The 14,063-nt window shown below is 33.6% G+C and overlaps 1 protein-coding gene, 1 long non-coding RNA gene and 2 other non-coding genes across 4 annotated transcripts in view; 1 reads left to right on the forward strand and 3 right to left on the reverse strand.

Moving 5' to 3' along the window:
* Positions 1-14,063, reverse strand: part of LOC109610481 (proteoglycan Cow) — a 181,265-nt gene that overhangs the window by 79,733 nt on the left and 87,469 nt on the right. The window lies entirely within an intron of this gene.
* On the forward strand, positions 236-9,266 carry LOC112639454. The gene is made up of 3 exons (XR_003123514.1): positions 236-254; positions 1,469-1,470; positions 9,191-9,266. It is a non-coding gene; the product is annotated as an uncharacterized LOC112639454 (long non-coding RNA).
* Trnaa-ggc lies at positions 13,292-13,363 on the reverse strand. The gene has a single exon. It is a non-coding gene; the product is annotated as a tRNA-Ala (tRNA).
* Positions 13,687-13,758, reverse strand: Trnaa-ggc. Its single transcript has one exon. It is a non-coding gene; the product is annotated as a tRNA-Ala (tRNA).

Here is a 14,063-nt window from a genome sequence, read left to right on the forward strand (position 1 = left end):
CATATTTAAATAAAAAATTTGTTAATATATAAAATCAAAATTAAATTTGTTTATTCTATAGAATTTAATATTGAATTATGTAAAGTCATATTATATAAACAAAATCATAAGTATAATATCACAAAAAAAATATTTTTGTCAATTTTTTTGTTGAGAAGATAAAGTAAAATAACAATAACTATGAAGAAGATAAAGATGAAGAAGATAAAGTAAAATAACAATAACATTAAGTTGGATTCCTCTATTCTGATCCTGTGAAAAAAATATATAAATTAATTATATCTATATGTATGTGTGTGTATGTGTTCTATATAATTATAATTATATAATTATATAATAATTATATATAAGTATTGTGGAATCGGTGAAAGTTATGTCGACAATCAGTATTTATTTAATAAGACCGTTAGTTTAACGTGTAACAAAAGCTTATTTTGATAGCAGCTTGATACAAGGACATTTGTCAGCGATCGAAGTTTCGAGATGTCTGTATGACTCGGCAAAATTGCGGTATATATATGACGCCTCGAGAAAGACCAGAATCTTCAGAATCAGAATCAGACAGTAGACGGAATACAGTTCGCAGTTCGAGATATAGAGTATAATAAATTTGCTTTTTCTATTAGAATCTGACGTGTCTCTGATCGTTTCTGGCCTCTGAGTCTGCTTTCCTAAATTCTCCCGGAATTATCTCCATCAATTATAAAAATTCTTTTCCTACAATTTTGGGGGCTTAGCCGGGATAGTCGCGAGTTGTGGAACAGTAAGCAAGAGCAATGGGAGGAATTTTTGTGAGTGCGTGGTGAAAGACTGATTCATAACGAGAACACCAACTACGAATCTTATCAACGGTGAAAGCTACGACGATCAAATAGGAAATAATTATCCAAGTAAGACAGAAAACATGGAGAAAAACCTGAACGACCTTATGATTAATGAATTGAAGGAGATCTTGCGAGAGATGAGTCTGTCCATGGTGGGCGTAAAGACAGAACTAGTGGCCAGAATATTGAAAAAAGATCCTGCGGGCAGGTGGACGTTGCGGAGGATAGGACACAGGAAGAGTCAGCGAGTGGAGGATCGGGAGAGAGCGAGCGTGGCGAGTATGGACGGCGATGATTCGGAGCGTCTTCGGCGAGAGATGGAACTTTGTCGGCGAGAAAAGGAGCAGGTAGAGCGAGAGCTGGCGTTGACACGGCAAGAAATGGAATTGTTGAGACGTATGGGATATGCGGAGGGCGAGCGGCATGAGTCGGCGAGCGATGCAGGAATGAGGAGGTCAACGGTGTCCCATGAACCAATGGCGATAAATATAAGCACAATTACAAGCCTATTGGGATATTTCGAGGGCGATAGCGAGATGTTCGAGGCATGGGAGAAGCGCGTTAGATCTCTTCGGGATGCTTACAGATTGTCGAATGATTTGGCGAGAATTATGATTGGATCGCGTCTGAAGGGTAAAGCACAGGAGTGGTTCCACTCAAATCCGAATTATACTGAAATAACTGTCGATGAGCTTTTGAAGGAGATAAGAAACATGTTTTTCTTTAAGCCAAGTAGAATTTGTGTGAGAAAGCAGTTCGAACAGCGCGTGTGGCGTAAGGATGAAACCTTCAACGAGTATTTACATCAGAAAATTATAATGGGCAATCAGATCGGGATCGACGAAGATGAGATGATTGAGTATGTAATTGAAGGGATTCCCGATCCAATTCTGCGAGACCAGGCCAGAGTTCAACGACTTAGAACGAGGGAGATGCTGTTGGAGGCGTTCGAGAGAATGTCATTACGTGGAAGGGATCAGCGAAGTGCCCGCGGAATGTGAAGGATCGTCGAGCACAGGGAGGCGTTGTAGGAGAGAATCAGGATGTGAGAACTGTGAAGCGGTGTCATAACTGCGGAGCGCAAGGACATTATGCGATAGATTGTCCGTCTAAAGCGAAAGGTATGAGATGTTTTAATTGTAAAGAATTCAGTCATATCGCAGCAAACTGCCGAAAGAAAAATATTAGCGAAATAAAAAATATGATTGATATTTCTAGACCGAATCGCAAACGTTTTAAGAATGTAAAGATTAACAATATAAATTTGATGGTTATAATAGATACTGGTAGTGATTTGTCATGGATGCATGAAAGAGTAGTACGTGAAGTTAGGAGCTCCGAATTTAACGCGTCGAGAAATTATGTTTCGCGGAATAAGCGCGGAAAATTATAAGACTATCGGTCAATTCAATATAGAAATTGAAATTGATGGCGAATGTTTCACAATAAGTCTGTCAGTTGTGCCGAATAACTTAATGCGTTATGATTTGCTTCTTGGAATTGATTTTCTCGATAGAGTAAATTTATACGTTGAAGAAGGAAAAAGTACGATTCGAAAACCACGTTCGGAGATTTCGAACGATCTTCTCGAAATTTTCGAAATCGATTGTGCTAGCGATAATAGCGATATTGATTTGACATGCGTACCCACCGAACCATAGAGGCATCATAGCAGATTTAATTAGTAATTATAATCCGAACAAAAAGCGCGAAGTAAAGTTTGAGATGATTATAGTTCTTAGAGACAACGAATCGGTATATCAGAGACCTAGACGATTGTCACCTGCGGAGAAAGAAAAGGTAAATTCACATGTGAACGAATGGTTGGCTGAGGGTATTATTCAGCCGTCGCTTTCGGAATATGCGAGTTCGGTAGTGTTAGTTAAAAAGAAAACGGGTGAAACGAGACTATGTATCGATTACAGACAGCTTAATAAGAAGGTAATAAAAGATCGATTTCCTTTACCGTTAATCGATGATCAGTTGGATACACTACAGGGAACTACAATATTTAGCACTATCGATTTAAAAAACGAATTTTTCCACGTACCTATAGAGAAAGATAGTAGAAAGTACACCTCGTTTGTAGTGCCGGATGGACAATATGAATTTCTTTATGCTCCTTTCGGTTTGTGTAATTCACCCGCAGTGTTTCAAAAATTCATAAATCAGATATTTAAAGATCTAATTAAAAACGGTATAGTTCTCACATACGTGGACGATGTAATCATCCCGTCTTTAAATTTTGAGAAGGCATTAATAAATCTTAGAGAGACTGTGTGTTGCCGAGAGTTACGGGTTGAATATAAATTGGAAAAAGTGTAGATTTTTACAGACTAAAATCAAATTTTTAGGCCATATTATTGAAAATGGCACGATACGTCCAACCGAAACTAAAACTGAAGCTGTAATGAAATTTGCGCAGCTCGAAAACGTAAAGCAAGTACAGAGTTTTTTGAGATTAGCCGGATATTTTCGCAAATTTATCAGAAATTATGCCGTAACAGGTAGACTATTGAGTGATTTGTTGAAAACGAATGTAAAATTTGAGTTCGGAGAAAAGAAAGGGAAGCCTTTAATCGATTAAAACTCATATTAAGCACTAAGCCGATATTGAAATTGTATAAACAAAAAGCAGAAACGGAATTGCACACAGATGCCTCTATGTACGGTTACGGCGCTATATTATTTCAGAAATGCGACAAGGATAATGCGTTACATCCGATATATTACGCGAGTGGTAAGACGACCGAGGCTGAGATGAAATACACGAGTTATGAGTTAGAAACTTTAGCGATAATTAAAGCACTACGAAAATTTAGAATTTATTTAGGAATCATTTTTAAAATTGTAACTGATTGTCAAACGTTCTCGTTAACAATGAATAAAAAAGATTTATGTGTTCGCGTTGCTAGATGAGCTTTATTACTCGAGGAGTTTGACTATATTATTCATACATACATCGGCCGTACATCGGCCAGGCAAAAACATGATACATGTGGATACATTGAGCCGATATCCGTTGTCAAGTAATTTATTGATAGATGAATCAGAGGACAGTATTATCGTGAGAATTCGAAAAGCTCAAAAAAGGGATGCGAACGTAAGAAGTATTTATTTACAAGCGGACAAAGGAGAACGTGATGATTATATTGCGAGAAACGACTTATTATTTAATGAGAACAATAGCGATTTACAGCTAGTAGTACCAAAGTGTTTACAATTTCAGATAGCTCGGAAGGTTCATGAAAACGGTCACTTTGCGGTCGAAAAGACGGAAGCGTTAATAAAGCGAAATTATTGGTTTCCAAATATGAGAAATATGATTGAAAAAATCATTCGAAACTGCATAAATTGTATTTTGTCGAATAGAAAGACAGGCAAATTAGATGGCTACTTGAATCCTATACTCAAGGGCAATGTACCTCTCGAAACTTATCATGTCGATCATCTTGGACCACTAGCGTCGACTAAAAAAAGATACCGTTATATTTTCGTAACTGTCGACGCGTTCTCTAAATTCGTATGGTTATTTGGAACGCGATCAACCGGTTCATCGGAAGTTTTGGATAAATTAAATAAATTACCTAATATTTTTGGTAATCCGAAAAGAATTATCTCGGATAGGGGAACCGCTTTTACATCGAATGAGTTTCGTGAGTATTGTCAAAGCAAGAATATTCAACACGTACTTGTTATTACAGATGTTCCGCGAGCAAACGGTCAAGTAGAAAGAATAAACCGAACATTGATACCGATTATAACTAAGTTAGCGGCTCCAAAACCAGAGGAATGGCATAAGTATCTAAATCGAACACAGCAATATTTAAACGCAGTACCAAGTCGAAGTACCAGTAAAACTCCATTTGAACTAATGTTTGGAACGCACATAAGATTGAAAGAAAATCCCGAAATTAGAGAAATAATCGAAAGCGAATGGGAAGTGGCATTCCATGAGGATCGAAATGAACTGAGAGAACAAGCGCGGAAATGTATAATGCGTACTCAAGAAGAAAATAAACGTAGTTATAATAAACATCGGAAGAAAGCGAAACAGTATTGTGAGGATGATTTGGTAGCTATTAAAAGAACGCAACTGGGTGCAGGCTTGAAGTGTGCCGCTAAATTCTTAGGACCGTACCAAATAATTAAAGCATTGCGTAACGATAGATATGTAGTTAGAAGAGTAGGTGACCACGAAGGACCAATCGAAACCTCGACATCTGCCGATTATATCAAACCTTAGCTGGAAACAGCCGATTTGAAGATTCTGATAGCGAGAACGAAATTTGAGGACAGATTGTTTTATTCAGGACGGCCGAGTGTGGAATCGGTGAAAGTTGTGTCGACAATCAGTGTTTATTTAATAAGACCGTTAGCTTGACGTGTAACAAAAGCTTATTTTGATAGCAGCTTGATACAAGGACATTTGCTAGCGATCGAAGCTTCGAGATGTCTCTATGACTCGGCAAAATTGCGGTATATATATGACGCCTCGAGAAGGACCAGAATCTTCAGAATCAGAATCAGACAGTGGAATACAGTTCGCAGTTCGAGATATAGAGTATAATAAATTTGCTTTTTCTATTAGAATCTGACATGTCTCTGATCGTTTCTGGCCCCTGAGTCTGCTTTCTTAAGTTCTCCCGGAATTATCTCCATCAATTATAAAAATTCTTTTCCTATAGTATCAAAATAATGCGTTTCACTAATTGAAAAAAATGCTTAAAAAATATGAATTTTGTCAATACGAAGTGTTTATGTCTGTTTGATCACAAAGCAATTAATTGACGATTAAATTAATTGAAGAAATTTAGAAAAAGTCATTCTTGATACGTCTGTACAACTGATTTATTACCATCATTATAAATATTATCTTATACATTTTTATAAAAGTTTTAATAATATTGTTTACTCAAGAATAGAAAAATATTTGATTAAACATTTTCTTTCAAATAGTGAAAAATATAAGAGGTAGTTGAAATCGATCAGCACTGGCAATATTTATTGAGTTAAAAAATCACAATCACGACGTTTCGACCATAGGTTTTGGTCCTTTTCGAGTGAACTACAAAAAAAAAATTATTTCCAATAATACAACAACAAGAAAAATTAATGATACTAAATTACATAGATGTTCGAGTAAGATTTGAGCAACAAGTTATATATACATACAGTAATTAAATTAACAGTTCTATCGTGAGAAATAAGAAATCACTTCGTCAAGATTATCATGTCACCGTCTCCATCAACACACAGAGAAAGACTAGACAACCTTTATTATTCTATCATAAGTATCGTTTAAATTTTCAGTGTCCTTTTGTAAGTTAATCGTGTTGTCAAACTTTTTTATATAAAACATTTCGGCAATTTCTCTCTTTCTCACGTGTTTCTCATTGTGTAAAATAGTCGGTGATGACCAATCGAAGTCATGGTTAAATTCCACTCTATGCTTGCTAATAACGGAAAAATTACTTTCGTGCACTTTGATGTTGTTGCGATGTTCTTTTATGCGAATGCTTACATGTCTTTTTGTTTGGCCGATATATGATACGTTACAATTTTTGCAGTCTAGTTTGTAAACGACTTCCGTTCTGTTATTAATAGGCAACCTATCTTTACCACGTTTAATTAATGAGTTGAGTTTTTTAGGCACATTATAAACGACTTTAAAGCCTATTTTTTTAAAAAAGCGATCAACATCGTCACTCCAGCCGTCAACAAACGGCAAGGAAATGTACGAAGGCGTAGCTGCATTGTCAAATTCATTGTCAGTATCAGTGTTATCACGATGTTTCAAAAAATACAATCTTTTTTGCACATGACGGTTGATGATTTGATTCGGAAAGCAATTATTCGAAAGAAGAGCTTCTGAGCTTCTGAGTCTTGGTGACAATTTCGGATTACCGTTACTTCAGTCTCACGCGAAAGACCGTATCAACGTTGTTCTCGAGACCTTGAAGAACTTTGAGATCAATTATAACCGTATTTCTGACACTGCTAACGCAATGACCAGAAATTCTGTCGCCAATTCCCTCCATAGATTCCTTCGCGCGAAGAGACATGTCAACTTTATAGACAAATATGTTCTAGACAGTCTCTCTCTCTGTAAACAATTCCTACGTAATAATGACGATTTGTTTGTTATCAGGGCTGATAAGGGGCAGGTCACAGTTGTCATGAATAAAACTGATTACGTGGAGAAAATGGAGGCACTTTTGAACGACCAATCCACCTATAAAAAAGTGAACAAAGACCCGATCAGAAAATTAACAAATAAAATCAATACTCTTGTTAAATCTTGGCGCAGTAATGAGTTAATTAATGAATCCACTTACAAAAAATTGAACTCAACTAATGGCAATTTACTACGTTGTTACGGTTTACCGAAAATACATAAATCGGGTTACTCACTGCGTATCATTGTGTCATCCATAGGTAGTCCGTTATATAACGTCGCGCAATACATTCACGATATATTAAAGATTTCGATCTTGCAACCTAAATCGCATATCAAGGATGGCTGGACGTTTGCTAATCTTTTGAAAGACAAGACTATCAGGGATGACGAAGTAATGATTTCTCTTGACGTCACTGCATTGTTTACGAATATCCCTAAAGATTTGATTGTAATTGCTGTCACTAAACGTTGGAGTCACATTGCTCCTAACACGAAATTGAATTTAGCCCAGTTTTTATACGCGATTGAAACGGTTTTGGACTCCACCAGTTTTTCTTTTAATGGAAATTTTTACGAACAGATTTTTGGTAGTCCTATGGGTTCCCCTCTGTCACCTATCTTGGCAGATATCGTGATGGATGATTTGGAAATGCATTGTTTGAGTCTGCTGAGTTTCGATGTTCCGATCTATTATAGGTACGTCGATGACATTTTCACTATTGTTCCACGATCAAAGATTGAAGAGATTAAATCGACTTTATAATTTTCATCGACGCCTAACCTTTACACATGAAACCGAGGTTGACTCTTCTATCAGTTTCTTGAACACGATGGTTATCCGATCTAATGGTCGTCTTCTGACTGATTGGTACAGGAAACCCACCTGCTCCAACAGATATATTAATTTTCACTCCAAGCATCCGTTGAAATACAAATTGAATACCATTTACAATCTGGTTGACCACGCTATTTTGTTAGCGGACACTCGGTTTCATGCTAAGAATATCGACGCTGTTAGGCGGATTCTTTCGAATAATTGCTTTCCGAATCAAATCATCAACCGTCATGTGCAAAAAAGATTGTATTTTTTGAAACATCGTGATAGCACTGATACTGACAATGAATTTGACAATGCAGCTACGCCTTCGTACATTTCCTTGCCGTTTGTTGACGGCTGGAGTGACGATGTTGATCGCTTTTTTAAAAAAATAGGCTTTAAAGTCGTTTATAATGTGCCTAAAAAACTCAACTCATTAATTAAACGTGGTAAAGATAGGTTGCCTATTAATAACAGAACGGAAGTCGTTTACAAACTAGACTGCAAAAATTGTAACGTATCATATATCGGCCAAACAAAAAGACATGTAAGCACTCGCATAAAAGAACATCGCAACAACATCAAAGTGCACGAAAGTAATTTTTCCGTTATTAGCAAGCATAGAGTGAAATTTAACCATGACTTCGATTGGTCATCACCGACTATTTTACACAATGAGAAACACGTGAGAAAGAGAGAAATTGCCGAAATATTTTATATAAAAAAGTTTGACAACACGATTAACTTACAAAAGGACACTGAAAATTTAAACGATATTTATGATAGAATAATAAAGGTTGTCTAGTCTTTCTCTGTGTGTTGATGGAGACGGTGACATGATAATCTTGACGAAGTGATTTCTTATTTCTCACGATAGAACTGTTAATTTAATTACTGTATGTATGTATAACTTGTTGCTCAAATTATATTACTCGAACATCTATGTAATTTAGTATCATTAATTTTTCTTGTTGTTGTATTATTGGAAATAATTTTTTTTTTTGTAGTTCACTCGAAAAGGACCAAAACCTATGGTCGAAACGTCGTGATTGTGATTTTTTAACTCAATAAATATTGCCAGTGCTGATCGATTTCAACTACCTCTTTTATTTATTTACTGGCGATCTTCAAGATAATTTAAAAGTGAAAAATATATATATTGATATTTATTTTTAATCTTTTCCCACTTTACCTCAAAAACTATAATCTTTTTATTACAATTTTTATTAAAAAATAATTTAAAATTACGAATATTATTAATTGTAAGACTAAAAAGTTACAGTGAAACTTTAAGAGTTTTACCAGCTTCTTCAATCTCTTTTATTAAAAACTAATAGTTTTAATATTAATTATAATAATTATACGTAGTTACATGAAAGTACTTCATCTATTTTCCTTTTCAAATTTTTGGTACCATTTATTAAGATTAATAGTGGCATGTGTCCTGCGATTTTTTTTATATTTTCTATATTATTAACAACTAAATACGATGGTATAACTAAAAATTGTAAAAATATTAATAAATAAATATAAATAGTATAAATAAATATAAATATAAATATATACATATATATATATATATATATATATATATATATATATATATATATATACAGGGTGTCCCATTTTAATCCATCCAATCGAATATCTCGAAAACCAAGCTTGAAAGAGAAAAATGTTTCAGACAAAAGTTGTATGGTTTCTAGGGGGACATAAGATGGTACCATTGGTTTGACCTTGAAGAGTTATTTGAAGGTCACATGAAGGTCACCTTCAATTTCTTAAATGGAATCTACATTTTCTCATTACATAGTCTTGTAGCTTATCTCGAGAGCTTTCCAAAACACTATAATAAAATATTTTTTTATTGAGTACTTTTCGAGTTATGAAGCTTGAAATCATTTCTTAATTTAACATAAACCGTAATATATCTAGTAAAATATTCATTTTTCGATTATCTTGCTTTAATACTTTTATGTACAAAATAATGAAAGGAATCAATTGGTGTAAAGAAAACACATAGTTATTTTTAAGAAAAAATATGTAATTTGCAATTAACAATTACATATTTTTTCTTTGAAACAACTATGAGTTTTTTTTACACCATTGATTTCTCTCATTATTTTGTACATAAAAGTATTAAAGCAAGATAATCGAAAAATAAATATTTTACTAGATATATTACGGTTTATGTTAAATTAAGAAATGATTTCAAGCCTTATAACTCGAAAAGTACTCAATAAAAAAATATTTTATTATAGTGTTTTGGAAAGCTCTCGAGATAAGCTACAAGAATATGTAATGAGAAAATGTAGATTCCATTTAATAAATTGAAGGTGACCTTCATGTGACCTTCAAATAACTCTTCAAGGTCAAACCAATGGTACCATCTTATGTCCCCCTAGAAACCATACAACTTTTGTCTGAAACATTTTTCTCTTTCAAGCTTGGTTTTCGAGATATTCGATTGGATTAAAATGAGACACCCTGTATATATACACCATGGCCCATTTTAATCGACGCACCTGAATATCTCCGTTGATAAGCCGAATACAAAAAAATTGTTTAGACAAAAGTTGTATGGCTTGAAGGGGGATATAAGATGGTATCATTGGTTTTATCTTGAAAAGTTGTTTGAAGGTCACATGAAGGCCACCTTCAATTTTTTTAATGGAACTCCCTATTTTTTATTACTTATTCTTGTAGCTTATCTCGAGAGCTTTTCAAAACACTATAATAAAGTATTTCTTCATTGAGTACTTTTCGAGTTATGAGGCTTGAAATCATTTCTTAATTTTACATAAACCATAAAATATCTAATAAAATATACATTTTTCAATTATCCTACCTTAATACTTTTATACAAAATAATGAGAGGAATCAATTAGTGTAAAGGAAAAACACAGTTGTTTTTAAGAAAAAATATGGAATTGTTAATTGCAAATTACATATTTTTTCTTCGAAATAATTATGTGTTTTCTTTAGTTATTATTGGACACACTATGATGGCGACACGCGGCGCTTCAGCATTACGTTTGATGAGTGCCGCACTCACCGCTTCGCCGCGCGCCTAGTATCAAGTTACAGGGCGGCTTTTCTCATCATGCGTTTCTACTCATACTGAATTGACTGATCTTTTTAAATTAATATGTTATTAATTATTACAAAGGTCGTGATAGAAAACGGTAGAGAATTTTGCTATTTAGTTTAATCCGCTCTACTTGCACATGAGAGACTTAAACTATTATTGTAGACATTCTATATATGTATCTCTTTATATTGTAATTTTAAAGAAGAATTGCACTCAGCTATATAAAAAATTAATAAATACATTTCAAGATTTATGAATTTGACATTGCGCAAAGCACTTTTAGCCTTTTAAAATACAAAATTAATAATTAATTTGTGAGTTAAAGATTTGCCCTATAAAATTAAAATTTTTATTTTCATGAATTTTTATGTATAGTGTTATAAAATTTTTACAATAGAAAAATGTATGATAAATATTTTGATGAAGGGAGCCAACCTCAATTAGAACCTTGACCTTGACATATGTTATCATGGTCACTGCCCTGAGTAACATCCAAAAAGTTTTAGCCGTCGCTTGTTGTTTATTAGAAAGTTATTAACAAAATAATTTTACAATTTTAATGCTTTTTATCTCTGGAAATATTGTTTTGAGAAAAAAATTTTAAGCAAAAAAGCCGCTGAAAAACTCTACAAAAAATATGCATTTTTTTCATAAACCTACTATTTTAGTTGTTATATAAAAAAATAATAATTTTGAATACATTTAATATAATTTCAATTTATATAGAATTTAATACAATTAAAAAATATCACAAATGTATGTGTATGCACACACACGCGCGCGCGCGCGAGAGAGGAGGCCTTCAGCCCTACCCTCCTGCAACCATCCCGCCGGTAAGAAACGCATTACGAAGAGTTGAATCACAATGAATGTATGCTATAAGTTGTAAAGCGAAGTCCACCTTGCCTACCGGCGGGGTGGTTGCGGGAAGAAGGGCCGAAGGCTTCCCTTGCACCCCCTTGCGCGCGCGGGTGTGTGTGTGTACACATACATTTGTGATATTTTTTAATTGTATTAAATTGCATTAAATTCTATATAAATTGAAATTATATTAAATGTATTCAAAATTATTATTTTTTTATATAACAGCTAAAATAGTAGGTTTATGAAAAAAATGCATATACTTTTTTGTAAAATTTTTCATCGGCTTTATTTCTTGCTTAAAATTTTTTTGAGATAAAAAGCATTAAAATTATGAAATTCTCTTATCTAATAATTTTTTAAGGAACAGCGAACAACGGTTAAAGCCCTTTGGATGTTACTCAGGACAGTGACCTTGACAACATATGTCAATGTCAAGGTAATCGAAGCGGGCTCACTTCATCGAAATATTTACCCCCAATTCATAAATCTCGAAATGTATTTATTTACTTTTATTGATTTTATATTTATTATAATTTTTGATATAACTGATCTTTCCAATTTCTTCTTAAGATAACATTTTTAAGATATCATTCTTAAATCTGATTTAATTTTTATGTCACTATGTAACTTGAAAATAAGGCTGTAATAATATCTGTTACAATAAAAGACGTTTACAAAATTAAAATTAATTTTTAATTTTTATTATATATTTAATATTTATCAATATTTTGTTATATATATATATATATATATATATATATATATATATATGCAAGGACGCATGCATGCATTGTGCGTGCACATAATACATTAGAAATTAGAAAGTATTGTATAATACATTAAAAAAATTTTCATATAAAGTACTAAAATAAACTAAATGGTTTTAAAATAATTATTCGTTAAAATAATAAACAAATGTTATAATACTTACATTTATATATGTATATGACTATGCACATATTTACATAACTATGAAAATATTATTACACGGTTATAATATAATAATAGTATTAATAATACTATATTTCACTTTTGTCGTAATTTTCTTTAATAGCCTAGTGTTTTTCAATACGTGATAATAAAGCGTTTCCAAACAAACTTCATATAACATTTTTTCTTATTTCGACTTGTAGAATAAGCTTCCGAAGTTTGATTGAAAAAACCCGGGACATCCTGTATAACTTTTATATATTAAATTTTATAATAATTTAATATTAATTGATTAAATAACAAATTTATATTATACAGTTTATTTGTATAGTTTATTGTTAGTAAATAATATATATACTATAAACATAATAAATATATAAACAACATGATAATTTTAATAACGAGCAATAAGAGCCCACAACCGCGGATGGCAATGCGTGAATTATTTCGAACATTAATTGTTCACGAAAATTTTAAGGCATATGCACATATGCCAAGTTATAGATTCTCTTGGTTTGAGACTTCTATAACACCCCCTTTTACCCCCCTGGAGAGATGTAGACAGGAAAAATATCGGGGCGAAGTCGCTGAATCGGGAATCGAACCCGAGTCTTTCGCTTGCCGGGCGACTGCTCTTACCACTGAGCTATTCAGCCCCACACCGACATTTCTCCTGTACGTTTTTATTAATCGGTGGAAATAATGAGAACACGATAATTAGCTCCACGTGTAGTTCTAAATGAATTGGTAAATTATTCGGCTCTATATATTTAAACAACATGATAATTTTAATAACGAGCAATAAGAGCCCACAACCGCGGATGGCAATGCGTGAATTATTTCGAACATTAATTGTTCACGAAAATTTTAAGGCATATGCACATATGCCAAGTTATAGATTCTCTTGGTTTGAGACTTCTATAACACCCCCTTTTTACCCCCCTGGAGAGATGTAGACAGGAAAAATATCGGGGCGAAGTCGCTGAATCGGGAATCGAACCCGAGTCTTTCGCTTGCCGGGCGACTGCTCTTACCACTGAGCTATTCAGCCCCACACCGACATTTCTCCTGTACGTTTTTATTAATCGGTGGAAATAGTGAGAACACGATAATTAGCTCCACGTGTAGTTCTAAATGAATTGGTAAATTATTCGGATCTATATATTTAAACAACATGATAATTTTAATAACGAGCAATAAGAGCCCACAACCGCGGATGGCAATGCGTGAATTATTTCGAACATTAATTGTTCACGAAAATTTTAAGGCATATGCACATATGCCAAGTTATAGATTCTCTTGGTTTGAGACTTCTATAACACGCCCTTTTACCCCCCTGGAGAGATGTAGACAGGA

The sequence above is a fragment of the Camponotus floridanus genome, unplaced genomic scaffold (genome assembly GCF_003227725.1).
Source record: "Camponotus floridanus strain SB8 unplaced genomic scaffold, Cflo_v7.5 scaffold65, whole genome shotgun sequence".
NCBI classification, from domain to species: domain Eukaryota; kingdom Metazoa; phylum Arthropoda; class Insecta; order Hymenoptera; family Formicidae; genus Camponotus; species Camponotus floridanus.